Here is a 16,129-nt window from a genome sequence, read left to right on the forward strand (position 1 = left end):
TAATTTTATAGTATTTAAAAAAATTATAATTAATTATTTTTATTTTAAAAAATTTAATGTTAATTTTTTTTATAATAATAAAATATTTAAATATATTTTTATCATATATTTTATATTAATTTTAAATTATTATTAATTTTCTTTTCCAAAACCACTTGTAAGTTGTGTATCATAGAAACACCCGTGTTCAATTATTCTCGTGAAACCGTTGCTTCTTCCCGTGGAATAGTAAATTCGAATCAACGGAAAAATAATCTGGAATTTTTTTATTTTTATTTTTTATTTTCATGGTTGAACTTTAAAATTTAATGAAATCCAAACGAATAACAGAGAAGTGATGGTTGGGAGTAATCAGTAGCAAGTTGCAGGGTTAAGTCCTAGCCATCCTAAGATTGGCCAAACGGCTTTAAGAGGCATAGTCGTCGAATTTCACAGAGTTGAGCCACGATCGACCTTTATAATGAAAGATTTATGTACTCATACTACATTGTGAAACCCTGTGCAAGGCTTGGAGGAGACCACGCGGTGGATCGGAGATTGCTTAACATTGCTGGACGTCGGCCTCGAAAACAACAATGACTTGCAGAAAAAGTCGGATCAGTTGTCACCCGAAACGCAACAAACTCAATTCCTTGTAAGTAATTGGTCTCTTTCATTGATTTGCGGTATAATTTTACTTGTTTGCAAGAGAAAACGCCATGGCTAATATCATAAATACCTTCATTTTCACCATATTGATCATTGTCAAGGTCTTTATGTCAAAACCCTTTTCACATATGCCTATATATTCCCAAAGAAATAAAACTTCTGTCGGTGATCAAATTTTATACTTTGCCGTCAAGATCAACATGATTACCAAACCATAGACCTGGAAACCAATCTAAATGTGCTTTCTAAAATCATTTACACTGACGTTGGAATGATATGTTGCTAATAAACGGAAACAGAATAACAACTTTAAGCCAAAGGATTAAAAGCTAACACCACATTTTACAATGTATTTGATAACAATCTACCAGCAATTCTAGTTGTTTCAATGTAGTTTCAAATACGAAATATTGAATTTGTGATACATTGTTTCCTTTTCAAAACCGAAAAACTTATTTTCGAAGCTACCCTTTACATAGCACGTTCTATGTTCAAAATAATTATCACAAATTGCGATATCTACCTAAAAGGCACGAACTAGCCACCTTGTAGCATGATGCTTGTTACAGGCATAGAATGTGTAGTTGAGAAAGTGAGTTAGGGTTCATGTGGGATTTGGTCTTATATCTGTCCACTCTCTCCGAACTAACATCGGGTAGCCACTTTTACATATCTCAATTTTCAAGCACTAGCAAGTGGAATTCACCATTTGAGAACAACTTTGGTTTGCAAGAGAGACCCAATTAGGTACTATTACTAATAGTGTGTCGAGGGTAAGTTTAAAGCAGGGCTGCAGGGGAGCGCCCCCTTCTACCACACCCGCTCTCGAAGCGCGCGCTCCAAACGAAAGTGCTTAGGGAGCAACCTAGTGTGTGCGCTCCTGAATCGCTCCCGTTTGGGAGTGCGTTTTGTCCAAAAAGAAATTCGTTCCCTAGTTTCTCCCACCAAAAAAAATTCGCTCCCTCCCTAGTGCTTTCACAGGTGGTTAATACTTCTTCTGCAAAGACGTGTTGGAGCACCTATAGTTTCATCCATAATGTCAAAAGATACTGCCTAAATGAAAATCAGGCAGAAAACTTGGTTTATGCACACTACAACTTGAGGTTGTTGACACATTATTGTGAGTGGGATCGATTTGATAGAGCATATATCCCTTGGGACAACAACCCGGAGGAGGATTATTTGGAGGATGGAGCTTTACATTTAGAAGAGTCGGCAGCAGATTTCTTTTCTTTTCTTCACAAATTTTTTTTGCTCTACTGGTTCAATACCCTTGTAAAAGTATGCGACAAAGCTAGTGATAAGGAAAAGGGTTGGAACAACAAATTTTACATGCTGCCATTGTAAAACAACCTACACTAGTTTAAACTTTATATACTTGTGTGAGAAAGCATCTCTACAAGATTATGCCATGTGATAAAAATAAGATTTTATGATTCAAAACTTACGATCAAGTGCTAGCAAAAGATAGGAATAGGTACAAAATAATACCTAGCCACCATACAAATCGAGGGTTGCCTAATGAATGGTCTAGATTGTCTACAAAATTACAATATTTTATAAGGCAGTCGGACCACCCTACAACAGTAGTGGGGGGGGAAGCCCCCCCACACCCCCTCGTCAGGGATTGGGATCCAAATGCGATCGAAACAAGACCTTTGAATCAGGAAGATAATTAGGCTCCACACCTAAAATGATGAGAATCGAGATGTTGTAACTTGTGGACTTGTGGTTGATGAAGATTACAACTACTAGATGATTGATGTTATATGGTTTAATCCATGTTTTTATGCTTTTTATAACTAATTCATCATTCTACATGTTTTTGTTGACATATATGCATCAAAATATATGAAAACATATATTATATAAAAATCACTCCCGACCTAAAAGCCTTTGAAAATTTTCTCTCCATGTTCCCGCTTCCACTTTGCTCTCGCTTCCCACTTCCAAGCAGCCTTTGTTTAAAGATGCAGTGGTAGAATTTAAACATATAATTTTGGAAAACATGATAGCACATGCTTATATTGATTCTCAGGTAGATTCATATTACTTCCCAAACTTGCTCTTCAAATGTTACAAAGTCCTTAAACAAAGTGCAACCCTATGGGCACTTAGGAAGGTTGCCACTTGTTATCTTAACGACTCTTCCAGTCATTGTTGTTTAATAGAAAAGGGAAACCTAGGAAAGTTTCTTTTGATATTCTTTTTAGAATAAGATGGATGTTGGAACTCACCAAGACCATTGCCTATCCAATTGGGTTATGGAGTCAAGACTAATGAAAAATTAGGGTTTAAGTGTGATTTTTTTTTATCAATGTGGTTCACAGAAGGCCGCTACGTCCATAGAAAATCCTGGCAAATCAACCCGAATGGATCACATTTCGTCGGCCAAACTAGCAGGGCCTAACCCTAAGGGCGTTGAGGATAATTGACCCCGTGATCTCCCAATCGGTGAGGTACTTAGCAACGAAAACTCATCCAATTGAGCTAACCCTTGGGGCTTAGGGTTTGAATGTGATGAAGAGGCATAGTTAGGCTATTAACAATATGCTCTAACCAATCATATAGGTCTTTTAAATATGCAAAAATTAATAGGAAGATGCTTCCAATGGCCAACTTCACAACACTTACAAGATAACCGAAGTATAAGTGCAACCATGAACAAGAAAAGGGACGACGACCACCTCTTAATATGCAGATTTGTCAACAACAAGGTCCATTAAATGAACAATGATTAAAACAACCTGTAAGGAGGGTTACACCTTAGCCTTATCTCTCCTTATGGGAGCAAAATTTCTCTTCTGCACAGATTAATACCAGCAATTTCTACGAGTAATTCCGGACACCAAATTAACCCATGGAAATTTCAAAAAGGATGAAAAACCTGAACTCGAACTCGCTCTTCTTCCAGTGCTCCCAATGATATTCAACAATTGCTTGAAGGGGAATTCCCTATCTTCCAACCATGCCTTTAGCAAATGAGAAATCCACTTTATTTTTTTTTTCTATAGGAAAAAAATCTTTATATTGATTTTCCGACACAGAAATCAAATATACATTGAGCTGTCCTTCTAGAACTCAGTCACTGACAATGACCACCTGTTCATACATCAACAAAAAAGATGCTAAATCTACTTATTACAATCTTCTTTCAAAAGTCAAAAATTACCATAGCTTATTCTGAAAGCTTATACTAACTTTCAGAGCATTGCATACATTCAGAAATTGATCCTCCATAATTTGATCATCTTAAAAACATTAATACAAGGGTTCCTCCAATTCTGAAATGAGAGTGCCTCCTTTGTACTAAAGTAAAAGTATAGTACCTTCCTACACGATGAAGGCTTCATTGGATAAAATTATCTTCTTGTGTATTGAATTCACACTAAACATGAGTAAATACCATTTCCCTTTATTTATAGGCCTCCATTCCTGGTAAACCTTAAAGTAATGTTTAGTATTTTAAGGTTCAACGATGAGAAATTGATATTTTAATCCCCAAACTTTGCCCTCCTTTCTAGGATTCACCTCCTTAGGGACTTGTTGTTGTCGAAATTGTACAGGAGAATGCGACAATGCTCAAGGCAGGGGTTGTCACTTTGATCCTGACCCTCTCCATTTAAGCTGTCTCCCTACAGCAAGTTAAGGGGGGTAGTCCCTATGGATGAAACAATGAGTTTGGGAGACACAACTGAATGGCCTAACAACTCGGTTGAAGATAATTGGCAAGTTAAGATTATTTAACACAATTTGATTAGATTTAAGAATTTCTTAAGTATGAGACCAGTGCCTTAGGAGTCAAATTTACTTGTACAATATGAATTAAGATACCAAGTTACTGGATGAATAGTTGCTGCTAGGATGAAAACTATCCTATATGAGATGCGACACCTAGAACTAAGTGAAATGAAAACTCTTGGTTACTTTTAGATTAAATCCCTATTCTAAGTGAATCCTATCTCTCAGCAGTTTTGAAGTTAGTTTCAAGTGTAGGTTGTGGAGAGAAACCCAGGGGAAGAAAGCTATGGTTTTATTAACGATACCTCCCCTGGAGTTCTAACCACCTAAATGCCTCCGACGCTATAGGGGTTGTAGCCATGACGACTACAAGGTCACCGTGTTAACCACAAGTGAAGGTCTAAACTTCGCATGCTGGGTGACAAAGGCGATCATATCTTTCTATCAACCAAGCTTATGCTTGGAGGGAAATTAATTAATGCACAACTAATCCTAGGATGAGGTGCAAGTTATGAGTGATTGCCTTAAATGAGATTATCAAATGGCCTCAAGTACCCTAACAACCCGAATGCCTTCGACGCTGTAGGGACTATGGCCCTGACGACTGCAAGGTCACTGTGTTAACCACAAGTGAGTGTCTAAATTTTGCAAGCTGGGTGAGAAAGACGGTCATATCTTTCTATCAACCAAACTTATGCTTGGAGGTAAATTAATTAATGCACAACTGATCCTAGGATGAAGTGCAAGTTTTGAGTGATTGCCTCAAATGATATTATCAAATGGCCTCTTAAGTACTTTAAGTTAATTTATTTAGGATTAGATGCTTATGATGTTCAATACAAGAGCATAAACATTGTGCTTAAGGAAACAAGAACACTAGAGTGCCAAATAGAAATCACTTCGAGATCTATCCAATGATTAACAATCTCAAAAAAATGAGTGATCTTAAATAGATAACAAATGAGGGACAAGGAACACCAAATTAATGAATCTCTTACACTTGATATGCAAATTAGGAACCAAAAGAAATAATGCCAAAAGAAGGTTAGCAATAGGATTATCAAATTGAGATCACAATATTACTCAAAGAAGATGATATCACAAGATTATCTTTAGAGCACAATGATGTTAAGCAAGATAATATTCTTATCCAATGAGCAACCAATTCCTTATGTTACTTGTCAATTAGAAGCAATAGGTTACTTGCAAGAGCAAGATGTAACAAAGTGATATCAATATCATTAGCAATTTCACGATTAGCCGCTTTAAAATATTAGCAATTTCACAATGAACAAATACAATGCCAATGCTAAGTTAATTTAGAGCTCAATCTTTTTTGAGATGAGATTACTAACAATGATTTTTAGAAGTGAAATGTACTATGCAATGCAACAAATGCAAGATGAGCAGTGATCTTTTATGATTAATCACAAGACACCAAAATCACAAGAGTAGTCCACTTATCACTTGCATATGAGAACAAAATGAAATATAGGAACACCTTAAGCTATGAGAATGCATTCTTATGACTTTTTAATGCTTCTTAAGGTATTTCCTTACTGCTGTATGTATATCAACCCAGAAAATTATATATCAGACTTAAAAAATCACTTAGATCACCCTAGAAACAATGACACAAATCTTTTTTATTACTTGAGATTAAGTGTGAAATGATTTTAGACTTATGCCAATGTATTTTAGAGCTTATTAAGGTGTTTAGATCGAATTTTACCACTGTTAAAATGAATACTTCAGATCTGATTACAAAGAACAGTAACGAGAGTATGAGGAAAGAGAGCAAACCCTTAGGCCTAGAGGCCTAGTTTGATGGCTAGTTGACTTTCCAATGGACTAGAGCTCCTTTAGACATCTTCAACACAATTTGTTAGCTTGAAATTAAGTGGATCAACCCTCTTATGACTGAAGTTAGGGATTTTATGGCTGGTTGATGGATTGTTGAGCACTTCTAGGCCTGCAACCACAAAAATTAGTCCAAATTTTGATGCCAAAACCCCACAGCTTGCTCAAAAATGCAGAACGATGAGGAAAGAAGGCCCAATAGGGCTAGGGGCTAAGGGAAAAAGCCCCTCTAGGGGCTGCGGCTAGGAGGGTTGGCCATCCTGAATGTTGTGGCTGCCTTAGGCAAGGTCGTCTAGGCTTGCGACAAGCATGAAAAAGACCCTAAGGCCTGCGGCTATGCCCAAAAAGGCTGCCGGTTGGGTGGAGGAGCCCAAGAAGGGTTGCGGCCTGCCTCTAGAGGTTTGCGACTGCCCTAGAGAGGCCACAAAGGCCTGTGGCCAAGCCTTAGGAGGCCGCCGCTAGGGTTAATAGAGCCTTAAGGGGTTATGACCAACTAGAAAGAGCCCCTATGGGCTGTGACTACCCTTCAAATGCACTTGGACCCCTGGAAACACCAAAATTTCACTGCAAAACCACTTCAAAAGGCATCAAAAGGCTAACGACTTCCTTCTTCTAGCTGAGTGTTGAGCCATTGTAGCTTGGAGATGATAGATCTTACCCTCCAGGGCCTAGATCAACCGTCCTTCCTTCAAAGAGCTTGATCCTTACCTGCAAAATGAAAGTAGATAGCCAAAATACCCAATATGTACAAACAAAATTCAAAATTCAAAACCTTAAAATCCCAAATGCTATACAAAATTTAAAAAGGGTTAGAATTAAAAATACAAGGGTTAGAATAAATTATTTACAAATATTTACGATATTTACAAAAAAGAAAATGCCCTTATTAGCATGTAAATTTCGTTATAGCAAAAGAGAAAGTGATTAATTTTTTTTTAGAGATTTTAAAATGAATGATGTATGTAAATGAATCACCAACCAGAACCCTTCTTCAAAGTACCCTGCAAAATGAAAGCGCAAAATCCAAACACGGTTGATTCTATTAAAATTTGGCAGCGCAGGGATGAATTTCTCCTAGAAGAAATCATATCTATCAGTTTTGTTTGAACCTCCTATAATAAAATTTCATTTCTAATAATTCTAATATGACTTTCCAAAAATAGTGAGTCACATCTCAATTTGAAAGTGACCTTCCAAAAATAGAAAGTCACGTCTAAATGATTAAGGATGATCTCGACATATGGAATCCACTTTAAAATCAAATCAATCATGATTATAAAAGTCAAGAATTAATATTTTTATCTTTACTAGTATTATTATGGTATTATTATTTATAAACCTTTAATGGATTAATAAAAACAAATTCTCTTATGAAATAAGTAAATCAAATTGAGAATTTCTTACTTGGCAAATTGAACCTCTCCCTTGGAATAAAATAGAAACTCCACACTTAAGAGAATGTAACTCTCTCTCACAAATTTAATGTATGACAAAAGTGTAACTCCTCATTAAATGCACTTGTAACTCCCTCATTCAATTTGATTTGTAACTCTCACCAAATATTCTCTCATGTTTAAGTGTAACTCTCTCTCTCCCTAATTTGAATTGTAACTCCTCAAGACATGTGTACCTCTCTCTCTATTCTTGGGATGAGTTACACTTCTCCTCAAGTAACTTCTCCCTCATGGAATTCAATTCTCCTATTATTGGCTCAAGGCATGAATTCATTTTGTAACTCCTCTCCTTTCTCATCTATTTAAGTAAGAGCAAGTGAGAGTTGAGAGTAGCATGTTCATTGTGAAGAAGGAGAGCTAGTGTTGAGTGTGTGCAAGAGAAGTGTGAGAGCAAGTGAAGAGCTTGAGCAAGTGTGAAGGACAAGATCTGATCAAGAGGAGGAAGAAATCTTCAAGCAAAGAGTAAGAACACTTTAGCTACAAGTTGATCAGACATTGGTGACTTCATTTATTCTCATTCTCTCTTTCTGTACTCTGCTGAATAACTGAAGAAATCTAATAAAATAAGAATCATTTGGGTTTTCCCATTGTGGGTTTTGCCCTGGTCATTGAACCTAACTCTTAGTGTCTCATATTTGTGCTTGGATGTCTTCATATGATCCTTAAGTTTATGTTCTATCTACAATCGCTGATCTGAAAAGTTGTGAAGAAGAAACCTGCATTCTAAGTAATTGTAACAACATAAAACATTCAAGTTTTTGCAAAGTACATTCAATTTTTTGCAAAGTACATTTAACTTTTTGCAAACTTTATTCAATTTTATGCAAAGTACATTAAGTTTTCTGCAAAGTACATTTAACTTTTTGCTAAGTACATGTAGTTCCATTCAATTTTTGAAAGTACATTCAATTTTCTACAAGTACATTCAGTTTTTTGCATAAAACTTTCAAGTTTATGCAAAGAATTTTTAAATTTCTGCATAAAACTTTTAGATTTCAACAGATTCTTCTCCACAGTCTGTGAACTTGGAGACCAAGGGCTAGCATACATGTAGATCTCTATTCAAACTTAAAAGATGAATTGTTAGATCATAAGAGATTTAGATCTGTAGATCTAAACCCAACACCTAAGGCAAGATATTTGTACCAATAGATGTTCCGTCATGCAACAAATGAAATAACAATTTTAAAGCACATATAATATAGAGCATGAAAAATTACTAGCACATACCACAGATCAACAAATAGAAGAACACCATGAATTTGAAACCCCAAAGTCTTTCTATTATGAGAAATACAATTCCAACAGAGCAAGATTCAGTGCATGCGTTATAGATTACATCATTCCAAGAGGGGAATGAGGAGCTTCATAACTTCCTTATATAGAAAATGAGAGAAGAAAACCCCTCCAAGTGGAAATAATGACTAGTTGACTTGATCCTTGTCAAAATAATCTCATCTGTTGATCTTCCTTTGAAAATAATTTTATCTCCATCGTTGATTTTTTTTTTTGAGGAAAAATTCGAATTTCTCTTAAAACTTATTTTTAATTAATCCAAAAAATAATATTTTGGACTAATATCCTCAAAATATTCACTTTGACTTAACTACCAAGGTCCAAGGGGTCAAATTTTCTTAAAAAATCCATTTTTCCTTTGGTGGAGGATCTCCAAAATTAATTCTTCTTTGACCCAATTTTTTTTGGATTATTTTTCACTTGGAGAGAATTTAATTTCTCTCAAATTTGACTCAATTAATTAATTTTCTAGCTTAGAATTTTATTTAATTTTGCTAGAAAAATTAATTAAATGAGTAGAGGGGATTAATTATTTTTTCCACCCTCAAATATTTTAGCTATGGTGTCTAACTATGAGTAACCATGCACTCAAATATTTTTTTACATCAAGATATTACAATTTAATTCAACCCTTAGAAAGGGAAATACACATTTAGACATAGACCCTCAAGGCACTACCCAATTCTGCGACACAATATGATCTAGTGTGAAATCAAGTGTGTTTATAATAAAATAATTTAGCCATGGTGTTTAACTATGAGTAACCTTGCACTAAAATATTCCTAAACACAATTTTACATAGACTTGATAAACACTAGGATTAGCTTAAGACCTTGTCAGGGAATTCCACCCTAGCTTTGGGGTTATCACTGTGAGAAAAACTCTATCGATTATTCGTGCTTACAAACACACATAATTTGGGGAGGTTAAAAAACTCCCTAGGATGAAACCCTTTGACAAAAATCATAGGCTTACCTAGGTGTTATTACATGGCTTAATGGTCATACTAGCATCATTTACAATAATTTTTGTAGAAATTGGGTTTACAATGATAAAACTGGAAGCTGAATGATGACATTGATCCTTGAAAAAATTTGTCTGCTGCTTTGTACTCTGCTTCTTGGACTGTTGACAAAGTGTGGTCAACATCTGGCTCTACTTGGGGACACATTGCTTCGCTTGAAGGAATGTGAGAATCTAGAATCTTGTATCCAAGAAAACAAAGTAACATCAAATAGATATCTGCTCAAAATCAAAATCATCATGTATACATCATCAAATATATAAATCATCTGCTAGAATAGAAAACCTATTCTAACATAAAAAACATAAAATATAAATGCATGAAAAGAAAACTAACTAATGACATAAATGAAATCCTATCTAAGAGAGTAGGGTTAGAAATACAATACAGAAGATGCCCTAGGACATCAATTGTCATCCCCGTAGTACAATTTGAGCATTTGTCCGTTTGCGGGCAGTTCCAAAGGCTTGCCTTCCAAAGTACTTATATGGAAAGAATTTGCTCCAGCAATTCCTCTGATAATATAAGGCCCAAGCCACAGGCTGTCGAACTTTCCATGATTTCCAGGCTTCTCATTTCTTCGATCCCATAGCAGTACCATATCCCCAACTTGTAAAGACTTGCTTCGAGATGATTTATCAAAAAATATCTTTCACTTTGGCTTGAATTTTACAGAAGTTGTCAAAGGTCATCCCGCGAGCCTTGTCAAGCTCCATGATTTGATCAATTCTTTGTTGCACTGCATCTTTGTTATTAGTAAAATGCTGAAGAAGTAGATAAGCTGGAAGCTTGAGATGAATAGGTAGAGTCACATCTAGACCATAAATGAGTTCAAAAGAACTTTTTCCAGTAGCCCTCTTCTTTGTGATTCTGTCAGCCCATAATACCTACTTAATCTTGTTGTCCAAAGATTGCTTGTTATGTCCCACAATCTTCTTGATAATGGTTATTAGATTCTTGTTGCTTGACATTGCGAGACCATTACCCTGGGGATAATAGTTTGAAGAATGAAATAGAATAATACCATACTTGAAACAGAAAGATGAGAACTTAGAAGAACTGAAAGCCTTGGCGTTGCCTGTTGTAATTTTAGCCAGGACACCAAATCAAGTAATTATTTGATTTTCAATGAAATCCATGACAACCTTCTCAGTGGCATGCTTAGTGGGAATAGCCTCAACCCATTTTGTGAAGTAATCTGACGCAGTCAAAATCTATGAATAGCCATTACTAGAATTCTGATTGAATTTACCAATAAAGTCCAATCCCCAATGCTGAAAAGGGGCTGCAACTACAACCGACTGTAGAGACAAGGCAACTAATTTTTGCTTTCCAGTGAAAAGCTGACATTCTTGGCAATTTCTGACAAATTTATGCATGTCAGCAAAGATAGTAGGTCAATAATACCAAACACACAAGATTTTATGGGCAATAATTTTTGCTGCAAAATGACCGCCACAAAACCTCGCATGGAACACATTGACAAGTTTCTTAGCTTCATTTTCATCCACACACCTGAGTATTGTCCCATCCAGATTCCTCCATCCAAGGCCATCCTTTAAAATGCAATACTTGGATGCCTTTAACCTGAGGGCTCTTCTTTTGTGAGCTACCAAATGGTCAAGATTTGTCAGGTAATAAAAGATATCCTTATACCACTCTATCTCTCCTAATCTTTGAAATTTGGGAGAAAAAGAGTCTTCAATTGCATCATTTTGGCATACTACGTCCAACACCTTTTCATTACTCTCGATCAACGTTTGGCCAAACCCTTGGCCTTTAACAAGATTGGTTGGCCTTATTTCCAAATCGTACTCCTGTATCTTGGTTACCCATCTGGCACGAGTTGTGTTAATATATCTTTGACAATAGAATGTAGAACAAAGGCAATGACTTTAGAATAACCCACATATGTCCTGAAATGCTTAAGGAATTTGACTAAAGCATAAGCTTGCTTTTCCATGATGCTATAATTCAACTCTGAATTCTGCAAGGATTTGCTCATAAAGGCTATCGATTGCTCATGACCCTCCTTGTTTTTCTGCAGCAAGACACCCGCTATAGTATCCTCAGAAGCAAAAAAAAAGATCATAAATTCCTTCGAATAATCTGGACTGACAAGGACAAGAGCCTTAGCTATAACATCCTTAATATTCTGGAATGCCTTCTTACCTTCACCTTTCCACACAAATTTAGCATCTTTCTTTAACAAACATTGTATGGGCTTAACAATTTCTGTGTAATTTGGAATGAATCTTCTAAGGAAATTGATCTTCCCAAGGAAGGATTGAAGGGACTTAATATTGCGCGGAAATGGGATTTGCTGGATAGCCTCAACCCTTTCAGGGTCTATTTTGATGCCATCTTTGGAGATAATGTGACCAAACAACTTCCCTTTTGTTACCCCAAATACAAATTTGGTGGGATTCAAGGATATGCCAAATTCTCGACATCTATCAAAGCTCTGTCTAAGATGATTTATATGAGTTTTACCATCTTCTGAAAAAATAGTGAGATAATCTTGATATATTTCAACAATTTTACTGATTAGCCCCTTGAAAGCATAGTCCATGGCCCTCTGGAAAGTAGCCCTGCATTTGTTAACCCAAAAGGCATCCTGAGATACTCAAATGTTCCCCAAGGCGTGGTAAAAGTTGTCTTATGCCGGTCCTCTTCTTTAACCCAGACCTGATTATAACCAGAGAAACCATCCAACAATGACATCATACCAGAACCAATTATCCTTTGAAGCATATTCTCCATGTTAGGCAAAGGATAATTATCTTTTTTGCAAGCCAAATTAAGATTTTGAAGTCGACACAGAGCCTAATTGTACCATTCTTCTTTCTAACAATCACCAAGTTGGAACACCAGGATGAATGTTGAGTCTGTCTAATGATACCAACAACGAGCATTTTTTGCAATTCTTTCTGAACTAGAGGGGCTAACTTGGGATTGATTTGCCTTAGCTTTTGCTTGAATGGTTTAGCATCTTCATCTTTTAAGGGAATAGTATGCTCCATAATGTCTTTCCTGTAGCCCTTGAGTTCATCATATGAAAAAGCCAAGACATCACGATATTCAATGAGCAAATCAATCATACTTTCTTTCTCTTCTTCGGAGGTACCTTTACCAACTTTGACAATTTTTGGATCTTCGAGAAAACCAATATTTACTTAGATAAATTCCCCATGGTCAATTTTCTTTTCTTCATTCTTCTTAGTAGCATCGTGCCTATCAAAAAGCTGCTCCATAGCGACAATGTTTCCTAGAGTAGGATTCGTCGCATCCCTACTACTAGAATTAGACCCTTCTTTCTTAGCACATGCCTAGATATCTTCAAATTCTTCCAAATGATTAAGGAAACAGATAATTTGCTTTTCATCATCAAATAGTTACCAATGTTCAATAGTATCCGGGATTGATGGTCTGAAGATTACCTCTATTTTGACCTTGTCCTATATCAAGTTATTAGATATTTAGAAAGTAGATGCGGCTACAACAAGCTCATCGGCATCACTGTTTTGCTCTCTAGGAATAGCTTAAAGGTCAAAGGCATCAAACAACTCAATTGTATCCCACACAACATTTCAGTATTTCTTGAGTCTATCATTTTTGCATGAAAATTTCCCTTGACTTGCTTAATGATAAGATCAGAATCCCCTTTGACACTAAGCAATTTTATCTTGAGGTCCCTGGCCAGCTCAAGACCCATCAATAAGGCTTTATACTCAGTCACATTATTAGTAGCTTCGAATTCCAATCGAAAGACAAACTTAAACACATGTCCTAAAGGGGATACCAAAACAATTCCAGCCCCTTTCCATGCTTAGAGCTAGCACCATCAAAATTCATGTACCAAATTTGATTTTTTGATTCAACCTTATGCTCTAGTGGGGTTATAGAATTGGAAAATACAACATAATTTCCCATGCTGGATTGTTTCATAATGAGCTTATGCTCAGGTTCCTTGGGACAAGACACTTCTTCTAGAATTTTCTCAATTTGAACGAACCCACTGCATGGTAAGTGAGACAGAGGAGATTGATGCTCATTCCTGGGATCTTCTATTTGAGGAGCCTTGACAGTTTCCAAGATCTTGGACTTTTGAGGAGGAACCTTGACAACCTCAGAGATTGGTAAAGAGATTTTTGCATTACTGATCCACTCTCCTAAATCAATATTCAAATCTGGGATATTAGAAGCAACTTCCTTTGTATTTCCAAAAACTTGTTCTTGAAGTGATTGTTCTTCAGGCAAGAGCTCTTTCTCATTTTCAACATTGTTTATACTGGAAGGAATGAGAGTCTAAACATCATGACTATTTTCAATAACCCTATCCAATCCTCTAAAGGTAAGGGATACTCCTTTCCAAACATATTAATTTGATCCTTTGTTGTCATGAAATCACCATTCAATATACCTTTTGCAACAACACAAGATTCTTCATTATGGAAGCTTTGGCAGGGTCTGCAAAAAGACAAATGTTGAGCAATGATATTTGCAGATTCAGGTGGACTAGGAGGTTTTTGCTCATTTGGAGACCAAGCATTACTTATGTTATTATTATTTCTAGGCTACACATTTTGAGCTTGATTTCTTTCCATTTGAATTAGCCTAGCTTGCATGGCATTCATTTCTCTAGCATGCTCAATCTTCATTTCCTTAATAAGTTGAGTTAATTCTTTAATTGGGTCATGCTCTACTTCTTTGACTTCTTTTCCCTTAGCTTTAACCAAACCTCTTTCAAAATTAGGAATCTTAGATTTTCCAGATGTTTTCTTATCCTTTTCTAGTTCCTCAGCTAAGGCTTGAGCAACAACTAAATTATTTGGCTTAGATTGTCTCAACTCATAAGAAGTATCAACAACAAATGCATCAAGATACTGTTCTAACAAAGATTTATCAGTTGGCTTGTAGTCTTGATGCATTTCCCTGACAATGCCATTGAACCTTTTATTGAATTCTTCAATTGTCTCATTTTCGTTCTTCTTAATACTGTTGATAACTTTAAGTAAATATCTTCCTTCTCTCTTATCCCCATATTTATCTTTGAATGCATTGATAATGGCTTGTAGGGAATTGAAAGAATTATCAGGCTTATCCAAGAGCCATTGGAATGCATCATCTTCTAGAGAAAGAACAAAGAGCTTCATCTTGACATCTTCATGATTATATGCAGCTCCATTAGCATGTTTTACCAAGAAGGCTAAGAATTTTCTGAGATGGGCTTCAACACTAATTGCATTGTTCCCTTGAAACATAGGTATCTTATCCAAACCAGAATCTGGAAGATCATGAGGATATCCCTGAATATTGGCAAAGTTGCAAGGTGCGAAAAGATCCATGATGTCCTGCTTGACAGGGTCAAGGAAAAGCAAGTGGATATCAGGGAGGGCTTCCTGTCCGAGAAAGATTAAATGCTTACTAGAATGTAATTTGTTTAACCGAGCTCTAAGAGCCTTTTCAGGATCAGAGGTGGGGTTAACCAAGCTACCAGGATTTCTTCTAGTATAAGCTCTTGTGAGAGGATGAATAAGTGGAGTTGCCACCCAAATAGGAAATTAACTCAAATGTCCAGGTTCCAGGAATGTGCGGTCTGATGAAGATGAAAAAGATGAGTGAGACCAAGGATGAAATGATTATACCCTGGTGCCAGAAAATGTTGTGATGATGCCGGGTCAAGGATGATGATTAGAGAAGATATGATGTCGAAGCCCCAGAAAATGTGTCGCTTGACAGGTGAAGAAGATGATGAGATAAAAATATGTCGTCAAAGTGCTAAGAACAAGATAAACTTATCCCCGAAAACGACGCCATAAATTGTTGTGGCGTTGCCGGTTTAAATGAAGGATGAAAAACCAAAAAACAATGTAAAGAAAAGGATGTCGTGAGAACAAGAATGAAACAAATTCTATCCCCGACAATGGCGCCATAAAATGTTGTTGCCCAAATTGTACACGAGAATGCGAGAACTCTCAGGGCAGGGGTTGTCACTTTGATCTCGACCCTCTCTGTTTAAGTTATCTTCTTACAATAGGCTAAGGGGGGTAGTCCCTATGGATGAAACAATGAGTTTGGGAGACACAACTGAATGGCCTAACAA

At 36.3% G+C, this 16,129-nt stretch overlaps 1 long non-coding RNA gene across 1 annotated transcript in view; it reads left to right on the plus strand.

The window, feature by feature from the left end:
* The first annotated feature begins 212 nt into the window (after nt 1-212).
* Nucleotides 213-16,129, plus strand: part of LOC149202740 (uncharacterized) — a 112,514-nt gene continuing 96,597 nt past the window's right edge. Inside the window, exon 1 of the long non-coding RNA XR_016253907.1 lies at nt 213-634. This is a non-coding gene — a long non-coding RNA (uncharacterized LOC149202740). The remainder of the gene's footprint in view (nt 635-16,129) is intronic.

The sequence above is a fragment of the Pinus tabuliformis genome, chromosome 2_1 (genome assembly GCF_031772625.1).
Source record: "Pinus tabuliformis cultivar Carrire ecotype Pingquan chromosome 2_1, CPIR1, whole genome shotgun sequence".
Lineage (NCBI taxonomy): Eukaryota > Viridiplantae > Streptophyta > Pinopsida > Pinales > Pinaceae > Pinus > Pinus tabuliformis.